Raw genomic sequence first — 16278 nt, 5'->3', positions numbered from 1 at the left:
TCGGTAAATTATTCAAGCAAAACGAGAACCATGGCGCGTGTCGCAGTCCGCCAAATGCTGGGTCGACTCTCGGCCCGCATAGCATCTGATGGCTTCATTTCGCTATAATTTCGAAAACCAAACCACAATGAAAAGTAATGCGGAAACTACGACAGAAGCGCTTACTCAAAACTGATCGTTTATTCAGGAAACACGCATCATATCAGCACGAGTTTGCGCTTTACGAATGCAAAACGCCATTTCGCGGCATCTCTTCATGCACAACCGCCGCTGCCCAAGCTTCGAAAGTGCTAGTTCATTATCCGGTAGTATTATGGAAGCTTCGCTTACGCATTTATCACCGCTATGTTCTAACCTTTTCAGTCGCGGTGCGCGCATTTGTGTACGCAACTTGTTTTTGCCGGTTCTCTCCCATTATGGCAAGGAAAAAAAAGCACGGACATTAAGCTTCGGGTGAGTTTAACTCGAAATATGACTCTATTAGAGTTTCATGTGCTCAGCGTTGCTGCAGACGAACACTCTGATGAAGGCGCTACACCATTCTTTAAGGGATTTTCGACTTGCTTGCTTTTCGACAGCAATGCAGATACAATAGTTTTTAAACTACAGTAATGTCTATAGCCAATAATCAACTCGTGCCTGAGCTGTGAACCGGTGATTCTATTCCTTTTATTTTAAAAAAGGAGCGCAGCAGGTCCTGGTGTACAACAAATCGATATATAGTTGTAATTCTGAGGAATAAATTCAAAATTCAGAAGGAATCATTCTAACACCTCGATTTTCTTTCAATGCCTTCAGCACCTTGAAATATATAAACTTTGAGACACTTATAACAGATCTCATATTTTGTTAGTGAAGTGGATATTTTTCTTCACAAAGCATAAATTATCTCTCGGCGCATGACATTTCATTGCCGAAGCAGAACTGTGGTTGCAAAGAAATACAGATCGCATATGTTGGTCAGTGCTCGTATTGTGGTACTCGCGGTTTTTTTTTTTTTTTTTTTTTTTTTTTTTGTAGCGTTAGCTACACTGGCCTAGCCAAGCCCGTTTCGCGCGGCACATCAAGAGCCGTGCTGCGCATGCGCAAAGGATCAGTGATGTCACACGGCTTGCGCACCGGAGCCACCGGAGCCGGCACCTCTCGCGCACTCCGCCGCCGCCGCGCGCGGCTCACCGGCGCCGGTCTGCGCATTCCAGAGGAGTGACGTCGTAGCCGTGGTAGACGCACTGGCGCCGGCGCGCGCTCGCTGTCCAGTCGCCGTCTGACACTGCGCTGGAGCCTCTGCGCTTCTGACTGGCGTTTGCCAGTGTGGTATAGCCATGAAGAAGGAGAGCGCAAATGCTGCTCAACAGCGCAGAAGAACGGAGAAGCTTGACTCATCGGATCCCGAAGTAGTTGCCTGGCAATTAGCGGTTGAGCGTAGGAGGAATGAACAGAAGAAGGCTATATACATGTGCCACATAATACGTACACCGCGTGTGTCATTGGAGCAGCAGTAAGCATGACAATCAAGCTAATCCTTGACAATCTAGACAACCAGGAAAGCTAAGAATAATCAGCTGAACCTTTGCTAACGCTACGTATATCCTGGCATAGCTGAGCTAAGCCACTGCAACATTCTTTTTTTTTAGGGGCGAAGCTCCTTACAGCGGCACCCGTTCCGTCCCCGTCGTCGTAGTAGTAGTGTGTAACCAGTAGTGTGTAACCAGTCTGAGAAAAATGAGAAAAAAAAGTTGCAGTGGCTTAGCTCGGCTATGCCAGGATATACGTAGCGTTAGCAAAGGTTCAGCTGATTATTCTTAGCTTATTCTTAAGATTATTTTTAAGATAAGATTATTCTTATGAGTCAAGCTTCTCCGTTCTTCTGCGCCGTTGAGCAGCATTTGCGCTCTCCTTCTTCATGGCTATACCACACTGGCAAACGCCAGTCAGAAGCGCAGCGGCTCCAGCGCAGTGTCAGACGGCGACTGCACAGCGAGCGCGCGCCGGCGCCAGTGCGTCTACCACGGCTACGACGTCACTCCTCTGGAATGCGCAGACCGGCGGTGGTGAGTCGCGCGCGGCGGCGGCGGAGTGCGCGAGAGGTGCCGGCTCCGGTGGCTCCGGTGCGCAAGCCGTGTGACATCACTGACCCTTGCGCATGCGCAGCACGGCTCTTGATGTGCCGCGCGAAACGGGCTTGGCTAGGCCAGTGTAGCTAACGCTACAAAAATTCCGAAGTTGTGTCCGTAGCGCAGAATCGAACCAGGGACACCTCGCTTCCGAGCGCGCGGCGTTAGCCCACTACGCCACGAAGCGGACATGGACACACGCACCACGATGGCAATAAATACCCAACATTAACGAAAGGCCGCGTTTCTAGCGCGTTTCTAACGCGTTTGTGCTAGTGCGTTACGGCCCGTGTAAGAAGCTGGTGTAAGACGCTGTGGCCTCTCCGCCTTACCTTCAACGCGTTTCGAACGCGCTGCCCAAAGCGGTGGCAAGTCTAGTTCAAGTCGAGGAGCGTTTATGAATACGGGGGTATACTCTCTCAGCAGTCATGTGATGGCGTCGGCAAACGCGGTGCACGTTCCGGCATGTGTAAATGGCTGCGTAAGACGCTGTGGCCGCTCCCCCTTACTAGAGAGTACTGCACGTTTCTAACGCGTTTGTGCTAGCGTCCCCTTAAGCGGGAGATCCGATGATTCCCTCCGGAGCTTCGCCCACTCATCATCATTCACCCCGTGGATATGCTGATTTTTTTTGTGTGTGTGTGGTTTGGTTTGCGCGGGGATAGAAAAATGAATGCGAAAGAACTACCTGATTTCAAAATGCTTTTCAATATGATGGCTGTTTTACAATTATCCTCTAGATAGAAATCTGCATGCCTTCGTTTTGCTGTAACAAAGAAACCACTATTTAAAACTAAACTTTGCGCCATGCACATTCCAAACCCGATTACTAAGTCCGACAGCGCTTGTCTTCGTTTGTCGCCTATTAGCAAGTCCTTTGTCTACGTTCGCGCTTTCAAACATCACTTTTCACGACAATTTACCTAAGGTCAGGCATTCGTGCATTTCAACTCTCCCATTTCGTTATTTGTCGCCTTGCGAGATAATCAGGTCACGAGGCAGAAGAGCGGACAGCCCACTTACGCGTCGGGAGCTGAGACTGCACTCGACGAGAGTTCGCAAACAAAACAAGTTTGCGAGTCCCATTCGCGACAGAAAACAACGACGGATCAGTAAACGAATGCCGTCTCCATCTCCTTAATGACTTCGCCTCTGTTAATCAGTGTGGGTAGCGTAACATTGGGTGTAACAGCCTCGCTTCCTGCAGAAAAGCCCACGCACTGGCTCGTGGGGGACACAGCAAGAGTCGCAAGTGACTAAGCAAGGCGAGTATTTGGACGACGGAACCTGCGGCCCCGCAAAGCCGACGAAAGAGAGTACGACAGGCATGGGGGAGTTGGAACAGAAACAGCAGCGAAGCGTGAAAACGGACGAACGGTCCTGACAGCGCAAGCAGGCTGCATAGTCTGATGTTCCGACGGCTAAGTACTGTTTATTTGCATGATTCGGCACTGTAATGGCGGCGCAATTTGTACTAATTAAGTAGCTAGACGGTTGACGTTCAACGCCGCTAAATGCCTTCTGCGGCCCCTTTTGAACCTCCTTTCCTAGCTTTGTAGATAGATAGATAGATAGATAGATAGATAGATAGATAGATAGATAGATAGATAGATAGATAGATAGATAGATAGATAGATAGATAGATAGATAGATAGATAGATAGATAGATAGATAGATAGATAGATAGATAGATAGATAGATAGATAGATAGATAGATAGATAGATAGATAGATAGATAGATAGATAGATAGATAGATAGATAGATAGATAGATAGATAGATAGATAGATAGATAGATAGATAGATAGATAGATAGATAGATAGATAGATAGATAGATAGATAGATAGATAGATAGATAGATAGATAGATAGATAGATAGATAGATAGATAGATAGAACGGACGGACGGACGGACGGACGGACGGATGGATGGATGGATGGATGGACGGACGGACGGACGGACGGACGGACGGACGGATGGATGGATGGATGGATGGATGGATGGATGGATGGATGGATGGATGGATGGATAAAAATGCAACACCGAAGCACTCGGTAAAAGCATGAAAAAGGGTGGATAGCATTTGCTCCCTTTAGCTAACTATGCTCGACATTTTCTGAAGCTGTGACATTTCATCATATCTTACACCACTTTTTATTATTACTATTCTGTGAAAATGGATAGCCGTCACCGTAAGAGGGTGACTAAATCTCTTTCCTTCACTTTCATTTCAATACAAACGTAGGGTGGCCTCGTTTATTCGGTCGAGGCATACGAGTATCTAAAAGTCTTTAAGACAAGACATATTCGTCTGATATTCTGTGAATCGCAAAAACACACACAGAAGAAAAAAGGTCATGCTCATTCTGATCTTTGTTTTCCTGCGATGACAAGGCAGTCTATGCCTTAAATACATTCTAGTTATTGCCACTCCTTTGAAGACGAGATCAAGCTGAAAGTAACAAAAAGCTATAGCTAAAGTAAGGCAGGTCTGTCCGATATAGCGAAAGACATATAATTTCCATCTCTTTTGTCGCACAGGACATGGCCATCCATCTGCATTTAATCACTTGCTAAAGGTATTGCCAGTCTTCCACGGGCAATTCAAATTAAAATTAAGCTAGCGTCTGGCTGTACTACAAGAACTAACAAGCTTCTAAGGCATCAGCAGAAAGAAGAACCACTGAAAGCGCAGAAGTGTTAAATATGTACGTCGATGCGGTATTAGATGGCGAATGTACATAAAAAACGTAACACAAGCTTATAACTCTAACTGGTTCTCTGCGTGGTTCTGCTGAGTCAAAGTGTAGGAAATTTTTTTTTTTTTCTCATTTCATTTCATTTTGAACCAGTACAGCAAGCGGTAGAAGATCGGTAGTGTCTTCTGCGGGTCCCTGGGTTTCTGAAGCCTCGGATAATAACATACCCACGCTGCCCTCCATCATAAAAAAAGAAGAAAAATAAAGCAAGAAGACTCCCGATGGCGTCTTTCTCTAGCGAGTGCTCGCCTCCGTAAGTATAACGTTCCTTGCTCTTATTCGCCTGGTCGCTAAAAGGAATATAGAGCCTCAGACGTCGTGCCATCTCGCGATTTCACTTTCGTCGCCACATCTAGGTTATGGTTATGGCCTCGCAACCCGACACCTCACCACTTTTCCTGTCTCTCTTTTATGCCATCAAGACGCTGTTGCTTTTCCTTTTTTTTTTGTTTTTTTTTTTCCTATCCTGACTAAAACGTGCATGTCAGGAAATCTTTGAAGTTATGCCTTCTTTCCGGTATCTTCCCTGAACAGTCTTTTTTTCTTTTTTGTCGGCGTTCTATTTCTTTAACCTTTGAGCATTTCGAAGCTACTACCACGTTTCTCTCACCTCGATCCTGGTTAGCCTACTTTTCAAGGCTCGTGGCGTTCCTCAAGCTCGCCTCAATCTATTTCGCGCTTGTCAGATAAGCGGTGCAGCTTCGCGACAAACGGCATCAGGCACGCTCTATACGCTGACACTTGCTATCTATCTTAATCTGCACAAAACATACGACTGTTATTCACCGCGGTTGAATGTTCTACGGAGTAGACAACTCATTAGTGAAAAAGCCTTCAGCTTGGCCCGAGAGCATACGTTCGGCGAAGTAGAAAACTGAGGCTCGAGCGCTTCTGAAAGAAAAATAACATTTCTGTTTACACGGCTCCAAGACCAAGTCGTTGCTGCCGGATTCCAGTTGGGTCCCCGTTCCTAGTGCTGAGTACAGTTGACTGGATCCGTTAGGAGAGAGAGTAAACATTTCTTCAAGAAATTTAGATGTACGCAAGCCGAACGAGAGTGTTCACCTCGCCCGCTCGGCAAAGGGAGGCCCCCCTCAGATCAGGAGTCCTGTGGCCTTGGCTGCCGTAATGCATTTTGCGTGAACTATTAGTACTAGTACCGTCTGGCGAAGCTGCTTGCGGGGGAGCGGCTCAGGTATCCTGCAGGTGTACGGCAGGGAAGTGGATTGTTTTTACGAGTTATAATGAGTAAAGAAGAGAGTGCTCTGGAAGATTGACAGCACGGAAGATTCTCACCAGTGCGTTGTGGTATTTGCCACATGCCCGACACACTGGTATTACCGGTCTCTTCTCTATGTAGTGTGGGAGAAGTTCTTGGGTAATGCAAGTCAGTGTGCTTTACGGAGTACTACGGCGTCCTTCGTGTGCATTCTATTATTTTTATTCTAGAATGGAGTCGGTAGAAGGAGAGGTACTACTTCTCGTATCTGTGCTTATGCCTAAGGAGATTCACTGGACGACCTTATTTTCCCCATTGGACGTGCTACTACAGATGGGATCTAGCTCATGGGGGCCTGCAAAAATTGTTTTCAAACGGGACCTATACCGCGTGCCCCAGCTAACGCTATACGCAAGCTGTTCGACGACAAAAAAATATATTTTAGAAACACAGTGCAAGATACGATTTTAATACCTACGGTATTCGGTTGTCACATGTGCGGCGACCAACCACCGTAGGTCTTAAAATGGTATATTGTACAATATTTTTCAACCTTGTTTTCCGTTGAACAGCTTGGCTGAAGTTAGCTGGGACATCCTATAATAGCCTCCCTATCGTATAAAGAACATTCGGGTCACGGCCGTGGTCCCGCTTAGTGCGATTTTGTTGACCACCTGACGGAGTGCCGCGCCGCTGTGTGTAACGCACGTGCGTGTCGTTCTCGTATTGTTCTCTAGCGGGTGTGTTCCATTTACATCTTTCAGTGATGTCTGGTATAGCCTTAACTTACCATCATTTTTTTTTATCTTCTCCTGTCTGAGAAAAAGGAGGAGTTGTGCCTCTCCTGGGGACAACTGCCACAACATTCTTTCCTATTTAAAGTACCTTTGTTTCCTTCCTATCTTTCTACGTCCCCTTCCCCCTACCCCCCTTGTAGGGTAGCAAACTGTTTTTTTTTTGTTCTGGTTAATCTTCTTGCCTATCTTTTGTGTCTCCCTCTTTCTCTGTGACATGCCTTCTCTCTGGGATTGCCTTCTGCTTCCAAGAATATATTACTACAATGACAACAACTAATAATAATAATAAGAAGAAGAAGAAGAATCAATCAATCAAATGTTTATTATAGTGCTCAGGAACAATTACGGAGCCTTCGTACTGGTGCACTTAAAAAGTACTACGCAGCACAAAATGTACAGAGAAGACAAATATGGTAGACAGAATAATGGCAAACAGTGAAACAAATAGGCAAACAGAAAACGAGGAGGTGGGCGAAAAGCGGTGATAATCATACAACATGATTATCTACACGTATGCAAAACACAGGGAATTAACTCTTTAATATGTCAAAACAGGCAGAATACTTATTACCTGTTTTTATGTTTTTGTTTCTTTGTCTTTTTGCCAGTCGAGCCATAGGACAGTCTTTGATGCAACAAGGCCGCGCGCGCAGATAATGCGGAATTCTACCTGGAATACACAAGCCAGAGAGCAGGAAAAGCTCCACGCACCCCCTTTCCTCCTCGCCCGATGAAAAGATCTATAGAGCAACAAAAGGTCTTATCTAATACGTCTTGATTTTATAGGTGTGAGTTGAGGTACACTTGACAGGGCTGGTCGCAAGAACGTCAAACGCGGTGCTTGAAAATAGATATCAATTTATTCTGGACGCGTTCAACGAGGTCAGAATTAAATTTGCACGTTCCACCCCAAACCGCAAAGGCATACTCTAGTAATGGAAGGCAAACAGTAAAATTCAATTGAAGAAAGGCAGCGGGGGAGTGGAAGCCATGACATACACGACAAACAATACCAAGAGCGCGAAGGGCACGTTGTTTCACATGTTTAGCGTGTGAGAGAAGCCTATAGCGTTTTGTCTAAGTACACACAAAGATCTTTCATTTCATCGACCGTGGGCAATGGAGCATCCCGAAGGGTGTATGAAAATCGCACATGGTGTGTTTTCCGCGTATAACTTAATGTTATAATTTTGGACGCATTTAGGAGTAGCTTATTGTCTCTGCGTCGCTTTGAGAGCGACAAGGTGTCTTTTTGAAGGTCAATGTAGTCGTGAACATTCTTGAGTCACAAATAGATTTAGGTCATCAGCATATAGAAGCAATGAAGAGTGTTGAATTGCTGACGGAATGTCATTTATGAACAGAAGATAGAGAAGAGGGCCAAAGAACGGATCCTTGAGGAACTCCGCTAGTGAGCTCATAGCTAAGAGCTTTGTCCATTGATGCCAACGAAGCACGATCTATTGCTTAGGTAATTAGATACTAGCGCAGTGATACCATATGGAAGAATGCGTGTTCATTTGTGTGAGCTTTGTAATGAGGAGCTCATGGCAAACTACTTCAAATGTTTTACTTATAGGTCAAAGTAAAGAGCGTCATTTGACCCCTGCTATGTACCGCACTGGAAGTATGGGTCATAAATGTGACCAAGTTCGTTGTAGTTGAGCGCCCTGATACAAAGTCATGCTGTTTTTCAATTGAAATGTCCTTAGCCCTAACAGAAAGCAGGGAATGGAATACAGATTCAAACACTTTCGACGCAGCGCAAAGGATAGATATAGGTGGGAAGCTAATAACTGCACTTCTTGCACCCGAATTCAGTACGGGCACTACCAGTGCTACCTTCCAAGCGCTAGGACACATACTAGACTTTCGGGAACTGTTGAAGATGCTTGTGAGAGAACAGAGACAAGTATGCCTGCGTACGTCTTAATTAAGCAGTGCGTGAGGGATGCTGTCAGCGCCACAAGAAATTGAAAGGTTGAGGCGTTTTTTTTTTCTTCTTTTTTGTGATAAAGACTTGCCCTTAAGGCACAATTCTTGATGTGTATATGTGTATTATGTGTGGGCTGTGAGGCTTGTGTTGTGTATGAATTGAAGCAGTGTTTTGTGCAATCTGTTTTCATGTATCCAGCGGTCATAGCTGGTTATGACACTGTAGCGGAAGCCGGCTTGAGGCTGTTTGAGGCGCACTTTTGTATGTATCTGTCTGACGAATAATGTGGGCTGATGACGAAGGCAGTGCTGTCGAAAACAGCGTTTCGAAGGGCTAGCTGTCAAGAAAGAATAATACCATAAACTGGCACATGTCGCACGCGCCAAACATTTCAAACGGTCGACTTTGGCAACAGAGAAGCACGGTGTGAGATCGTGGCCTCGAGGTTAGACAATTTGGTTGGTTGTACTGGAAGACAGAGCTTCGAGCTCACCATCAGTCACTCTTTTCCTTATAGATTTATGGGCGGACTTCACCCAGCTAGGAGGAGAATCAGGAAAGAGTATGGTGTAAGCTGTAGGCGGATGTAGCCTTGCAAGTCATGCCGGCAATAGCTCCACCCGAGCACCTCCTTTCGGGAAAGTTCGTCACTGTCCAGAAGCGCATCTCTACACGGAGGAACAAGACGACGCCAGCAGCGAGGCGGAAAAGGACACAAGCCCGCCGCCTGTGATCAAATGTTCACGCCGCCGTGCATCATGCCGCGCCGGGCCGCCCACCCCCCGAAACAATGCCCTGAAAAGAATCTGCCAATCGTTGCCATGTATTGGCTTTTTAGAGCTAACAGAAAACTCGAGGTGTGTTGAGCGCATGCGATAGCGTCACAGTGCGCACGAAATCACAAGCGTGGTTTTTTTTTCTTTTTTTTTTAGAAATACAAGTTATAGAAATGTCACTTTGATAAAGGAGAGTGTGCAAAGTCACGCGCGCCACACGCGCACGCCGCTGCCGAGACGTCGCAATCCTCACAGTTTATGCTATCGCATGGTAAGTTCAATAACGTGGCTGTTTGGCCGTGTTAGTAAGGCATGACAAAAAACTTCAAGCGCACAACCAGACGAGGACGGTGAAAGAAGACTGGGACACACAAGCTCTATTAAACTTGCAACAATTTTATTGAGACCCGCGAAGCGCGGAATATAAAGGCATTTTTTGTGGCCGAACATCACGGCAAGCGCCTCACATAGGACTCGTGTGTCACAGTCTTCTTTCACCGTTGTCGTCTGGTTGTGCGCTTTTGTCACGCATATTAACAGACGGTGATATATCTTATGGCCGTCTTTTTTTCCTATAGCGCTGTGTTCCGTCCTCATCTTCCTTTCAAATTGCTTTGCTAGCCTTTCTTTTTGTCATGCCGTTAGAAAAGCGTATTCATATCTCGGCATGATGTCCGTGACATCCTCTAGATCTCGGGAAGCGCGGCGAACAACATTAATTCCGGCTGCTTCTCCGTCAAAGAGGTAAGGAAAACGCTCCCAACAGTTTTCTTCTTTGCCTTATACGTGCCCGGTGCGGGTACTCATGTGCAACAGTATAATATAGGACGTACTGTCTTTATTACGCCGCCCGGCGAAGCGAATTTACGGCCTCTCGTGTGCCGTCCCATCTCGCCGTTTCACTTCCGCCTAAGCATCGCGGTTATGGTTACTGCCTGGCGCGGTCTGACTCTCGCCTGACGATCTTGGCCGCGTCTTTAAGCCGTTCCGGCGCCGCTGTCTTGGAGCAAAATACGCTCATCAGGACATTCATGAGCCCTACCTGGTTCAGTGATTCCTGTTGGAATCGTATTGCTTTACAAGGAATATATGACACTTATTCACCAGTCCGCAACTGGGGAAGAGGAAACAAGAACGGAATGAGTTCCTTAAAATAAAGTCAGTCAAAACTTAGCACCTGTCCGGTCTCTCACATCTGATGATGATGATGATGATGATGATGATGATGATGATGATGATGATGATGATTATTGGCATCCCCTTTGAAACGGGGCGGTGCCAAACAGTCGCCTAGCCTGATTGAGTTACGCAGCTATGCTATGCATGTGTTCCATTCTAGCATTTTTGTATACATCCCTTTCACCTTTTTGTCTCTTCCTCAAAACCACTCTAACCTTGTGTCGCTACCTGTGCCTATATGTGATGCTGAACAAGCGCCCCCACAAGGAGAGCAAAGGAAAAAACGATGAAGCGCGGTGTTGTCGTTGATTACTTTCTTCTTGCAGTATTTTGCCAATCGTCTTTCTTTTTTTTAATTTAAGTACTCACCCCAACTAGCCGAACGACGTGCGTTATACCGTTAACAGCATTTCCCCTCTTTAAGATGGGGTAGTTAACCAGAAATATTATCTGGTTAACCTTCCCGTTTTTCCTTTCTTCACCTTTCTCTAACTTTCTCTCTCTGTCTCTCTCTCTCTCTCTCTCTCTCTCTCTCTATTTCGTTTGCGTAAGATGGCTGTAGTAAATTCTCGCTGTGCAGTTAACACGTCCCCGCTAACGCGCAGCTATGCAGCCCTGCTACCCTCTTCTCGCCGCTACGAGACCTGGAACTCTAACGTGTTCCTGCGAGGTCAGTATACATATAAAAAGAACGGTATAATCGTGACACTACAAGAAAAGTACATTTTGGTGTTGGAGGCATCCACAGGAAATGGCTATATATTTATGGGTCATAGAAATGGCGCCAGTTTCCGCTTTGCTCCCGGACGACACGACCGGTAAACCGTGACCTTCCTTGTGACAATGTCAACATGACGGAGACGAAGAAGGAGAAAAAAAAACGTCCAGCCAAAAGAACAAACAAAAAGCAATAAAGTTCGAGTAAACGTCACTGCTAAAAAAAGCGCGTTTTTTTTTATGAAAAAAAATTAGATCACGCTTTTGTATTTTAATGTTGGGCTGCAACCGCGGTTAATAGCTCGAAATTGGAATTCGTTTGTTCTTCCATAGTGTTACGCCATACTCGAGCAGACGGCGTTGTTCTGCCGTCGACGTCTTCACGACGCCGTCGTTTTAGTTGTTATTGAATAAAGTTGAAGTGCTTGCGCAAGATTGCAGCAGCTTTTCACGAAGTTTGGAACGTTGAGGAAGTCCAGTGATTAGATGCTGTCGGCAGTGAATGAGATCAGAGCCAGGTAATTCGCTGAGCCCTGTTTATTGTCCTTACTTTTTTTTTTTTTTGAGTGCACGAACGGTGAACCTAAAGGACGGCAGGATTCTGCTGACTAACCGATTCTGTTTATGGAACAAAAGCACATCACGACAACCTCACATTTCAATTTTCTTCTACACTATTCCTAGTCCCTTATTTGGTCGTAGGAGCTGGTTGCTTGAACCACTTGTGAAAACTTACATTCCCTTTAATTTTCGAGAAATTTCACTCCATTCTAGGCGCTGGTTAATGAAAATAAAGCATTTGCGCGTTGACAGATTGTGTCGAATTGAAATTCATATCCAGATCTTGAATTGTTCTTACATTAAAAAGCACTTAGCAAAAAGCAAGAAAAAGAATAGATCGCGATTTCAAGTGCCGAAAAATTATGAGGTTTGACCAGTGCAAAAAATTTCATGAAACCGCTATAAAGCAAATAAGTTGGCAAGTCAAACATGAGAAATTATGATCAGCACCACATATTCACTGAAGTTTATTATGCTACTTTCAGACGACATATCGTGAATGCCAGGTAGCACTATACGGAGCCACGACCATGCGGAATTCAGCTCGTACTACAAGCATATTTGCATATTGACTTCGTAGCAACTATGACCTATATACGTCGCATACTCCTAGCGTGCGCTATATTGACGCGACGCCGACGTGAATCTGATTACTCCGGCTGTTTTAAGTATGCTTGATTGGTTCGAGTACCGCCAAGGCTCTCGCCCACGCAAGTTTTCCAAGCAGGCGTGTGTATATCTATCAGCATCTTTCAAAGCGCGTTAGGAGAAACTGAAAAAAAAACAATCTCAATATTAGAATAAAATTGCATGCATTTTAAGGGCGTGCTCTCATGTGCAGATAGTGTCACTGGTAGAAGAAACGGAAACCTACTTACAAATATTAGAAGCTGTTTGCTCAATACATTTTTGTGGTGTTAATCACAAATCATTCTTTTCAAAGGCCGTTTCCGCATTGAAGTTGGAAAGCAAATTTGATGCCGAACCTTGTTTAGTAAACCTTATAGGCGCCAATCTATTTTGTATGCGTAAATATTGCTTTACCGCACTGAATGATTGTACATATATTCAGCATATTTAAATACATGCAGCAGCAAAACAGATTTGGAATCGTGTATTTTTTCCTCGAGTTAAATTGCGTCCACACATACTGAACTCTCAAAGACGCTTGAGGTGAGGAAGCGATATCAGCTATTTCAGGTCGAGTTAAGTCGAGGCTTGCAACAAACAGAATGTACAGTGTTGAACGCCATTCTGGCAAGAAAGCTGTAAAAATACAGCTTCTAGAAGCAAGGGGCCCACCATTCAGCTAACTGCGGTGAGCATAACGTAGTAAAATAAGTGCTAGCTTCGTTTAGGACATTAAGTACATAAGATATTACTGGCACTTAAGCACTTCCCTGCACATAAATATGTACATCTATGCAGATACATAGATGCACATATTGCGCGCGCATTCATACACGTCACGTCGCGTCATAAAGCACAAGAGCTTTATGTAATTGACAAAATTGCATGTGACACAGATATTTGCACGTTGAAAAAAAATGGAACAGCAGCTATTATAGAAATACAGCGTGCACGTGACCGGGCGAAAGGGCTCACACACAGCTGCGCATGCGACAACCGCGAGGACGGTACCATAGAGTGCGCCAGATGCGCCCTAGATAACTTTAGAGTAAATATTGGCGAATGAGTTGTACTTGGAGAGCAGCCAGCCCCTTCATAAGTCTGTCCAGTGCAAATTATTACTGCCAAGAACAATAAAATTAATGAACCTGCAACCTCACAACACACTAACGCCGCAGCAAACATGCAGCCGTGTATGCCGGAACTCTTCCGACTAGCACACTTGGCGCATGCCTCTTAATCCATTTTAGAGCCCATATCTCCGTTTAGAAGTGTTTTGAAGCGTTTTCTCAGAATGTACATCAGTACACACACTGTCCGAAGAGAATATTGAAAAAAAAAAGAAGAAATATGCAGGTCCAACGCGTATGTTTGAATCTATGTAAAGCGAAGAACTTGGTTAATGGTTAATGAATGAAATGGTTATTAAATTATGTATATTTGCCGATTTAATTCTGCGTCTTTGGCGTGAGGGAAGGCGCGGTCCTCGTCGTCTACTTCCATGGCGAACGGAACGAGCGGGAAACCGAACTCGGGGGAGCGAGCGAACGAAACTAGCAGGAAACCGCCACGCACAAAGGAGCGGGCGAGAGAGCGAAGGAGGGTGAGGAGGGCGCGACGCGTAGCCCCATAGCGGACGGCGCGCGAAGCGCACCTAACGCGCCCCTTCGCCGCTGAAGTGAGAGTATGTAACGAGCGCCGGATCGCGCGAGCGAGCGACGGAGCAAGTGCGAGCCGGGAGAGGAGGAGCGAGAGAGGAGGTAGTGGTGTCACCCCTCCGCTGTATTAGGCAGGCGTCCACTCTGTGTCGAGTGTTGTGTAGCGCTAATTAGCTTGTTTTCATTTTAATTACTAATCAGCGGGCCCCCCTGGTTTACGGGTGACGCCAGTGATGACGTCACTTCTGGTTTGGAGTTTCACGGAAACCTGTACTCATACGGTGGGTGTTTAAAGTTTACGATTGTGTGATTTGGTGTACGGCAATTAGAATTTCCTTAATTGTTTCTAATTATTCCTGACACTTAATTAGCTCTTTACTGTACTAAACCTGTGCTCTGTTGTCATATCTATCATCACCCATAAGTAGAACCATCGATGTCTACCTGCGTTTTTTTTCTATGACTTATTTTTAATTTCGTCCCACCTCTGTGGCAAACCGGAAGTCGGTCCCTAACCGGAAGTTGTTGCGCAAAAAACAAAGAGTGTCACTGGTGTGTTAAAGTGTTCTAGAACACTTTAACTCGGTCCTCGTGCCACTAATAAAGGGCTTATTTAACATCACTCGGCTGTTAAAGCTATAGGTCATCCCACACCTGTATGCCTGGCCTGCGCGGTGGTATTAACGAGTGTCTGGCGCTGCAGATTCACCAAGTCTGAGACACAACCCTATTCTACTCACCACCAGATTCTCGGTAATCATGGGTAGTGCTAAAAAAAAACACAACAATATGTTTAAAAGAAATCTAACTTTCTTTCACGATTTTGTAGTAGAGTAATTCTTATTTCGACAAACGAGGTTTGGGAAAGGGATGTATGATTCTTGTGACTGTCTCTCTTGGGTGAAGAACGAGAAGAATAGGAACCGAGGGGCTAAGTCTTTTACAGTGAAGCTCTATAAGGCTAGTTTCCAACGGATTGATGTCCGTCGACCAAAAACCTGGGCCGATCGTGAAGATATATAGTGCACTACCGGACCGACCCGCGGCGGAGGTGAAGCAGGCTTCAAGCACTCCGCCAACTTGTAAAAAATAAGCTTAAAAATCTTGGCTCCAAATACCACCCGTTTGAGATATTAAGCTGATAAGAACAGATCCTACACTTTGACTCGCGTCGGTCATGTCTACGTTCGCACCATACACGTGTAGGCCATCCCGCGTATTCAAGCTAGTGCCTACCAGTCTGAGCGTCTTCTGTCTCCTGACATCATGCTCTACGTAGGCTCCTTTCCTCAGTTCTGATATGACTGTGAAATGGGTATGCGGCGTGTTGTGCGATTTGAAGAAGAACAGCGTGAACAGAAAAGCGAATGGGCGCGGCGGCGGCGGAGGGAGACCACCGACGATGAGCGGGCCGTGGACGCCAAGCGTAAGCGTGCTGCCCACCAGGACCACGAGGCGGAAAGAAATGCGAACCGTCCATGTGGCCCCGATCCCGCAAACTCGGAGCATTTCACCGAAACAACGGTCAATCACTACATACACAGCTTTGCTGGTCATTCACCTTCACAGAGTGAATGGCACTGATTTTTTTGTTATTCATAACTACATCAAACCAAGCGGCTCCCACCACCGGCAAGTTGTCTTTTCGTCCACTTGCATTTCCCTTTTGCTTACTATTTCTACATTTCACTTTAAAAACGAAAAAAATCCTAATTGACTTCCCCTATGCTTTCCTTAGGTTTATTGTGTGCTGACTTCAAGTATTCGTCTCCGATGCGAAGACAATAAAGTAGCGCCATACGGTGTAGTCGATTATTTTTGACATCTACTAAAGCAAACCTATCGGAAACGGCGATGCTAGTTTAGTTGCGTCATGTCACCTGTCAATGGCGCCTTAACTTGGTGACGATCGCTATGACTTTCCGTATCATC

At 45.5% G+C, this 16278-nt stretch overlaps 1 non-coding gene across 1 annotated transcript; it reads right to left on the bottom strand.

The window, feature by feature from the left end:
• Positions 1-15339: 15339 nt before the first annotated feature.
• Positions 15340-15525, bottom strand: LOC119446912 (U2 spliceosomal RNA). The gene has a single exon (XR_005190847.1). It is a non-coding gene; the product is annotated as a U2 spliceosomal RNA (small nuclear RNA).
• Between the last annotated feature and the right edge of the window lie 753 nt (positions 15526-16278).

This window comes from Dermacentor silvarum, chromosome 3, assembly GCF_013339745.2.
Source record: "Dermacentor silvarum isolate Dsil-2018 chromosome 3, BIME_Dsil_1.4, whole genome shotgun sequence".
Taxonomy (NCBI): Eukaryota; Metazoa; Arthropoda; class Arachnida; order Ixodida; family Ixodidae; genus Dermacentor; species Dermacentor silvarum.
Note: the sequence above shows the minus strand (reverse complement) of the source record. Positions and strands in the feature narration are given on the sequence as shown.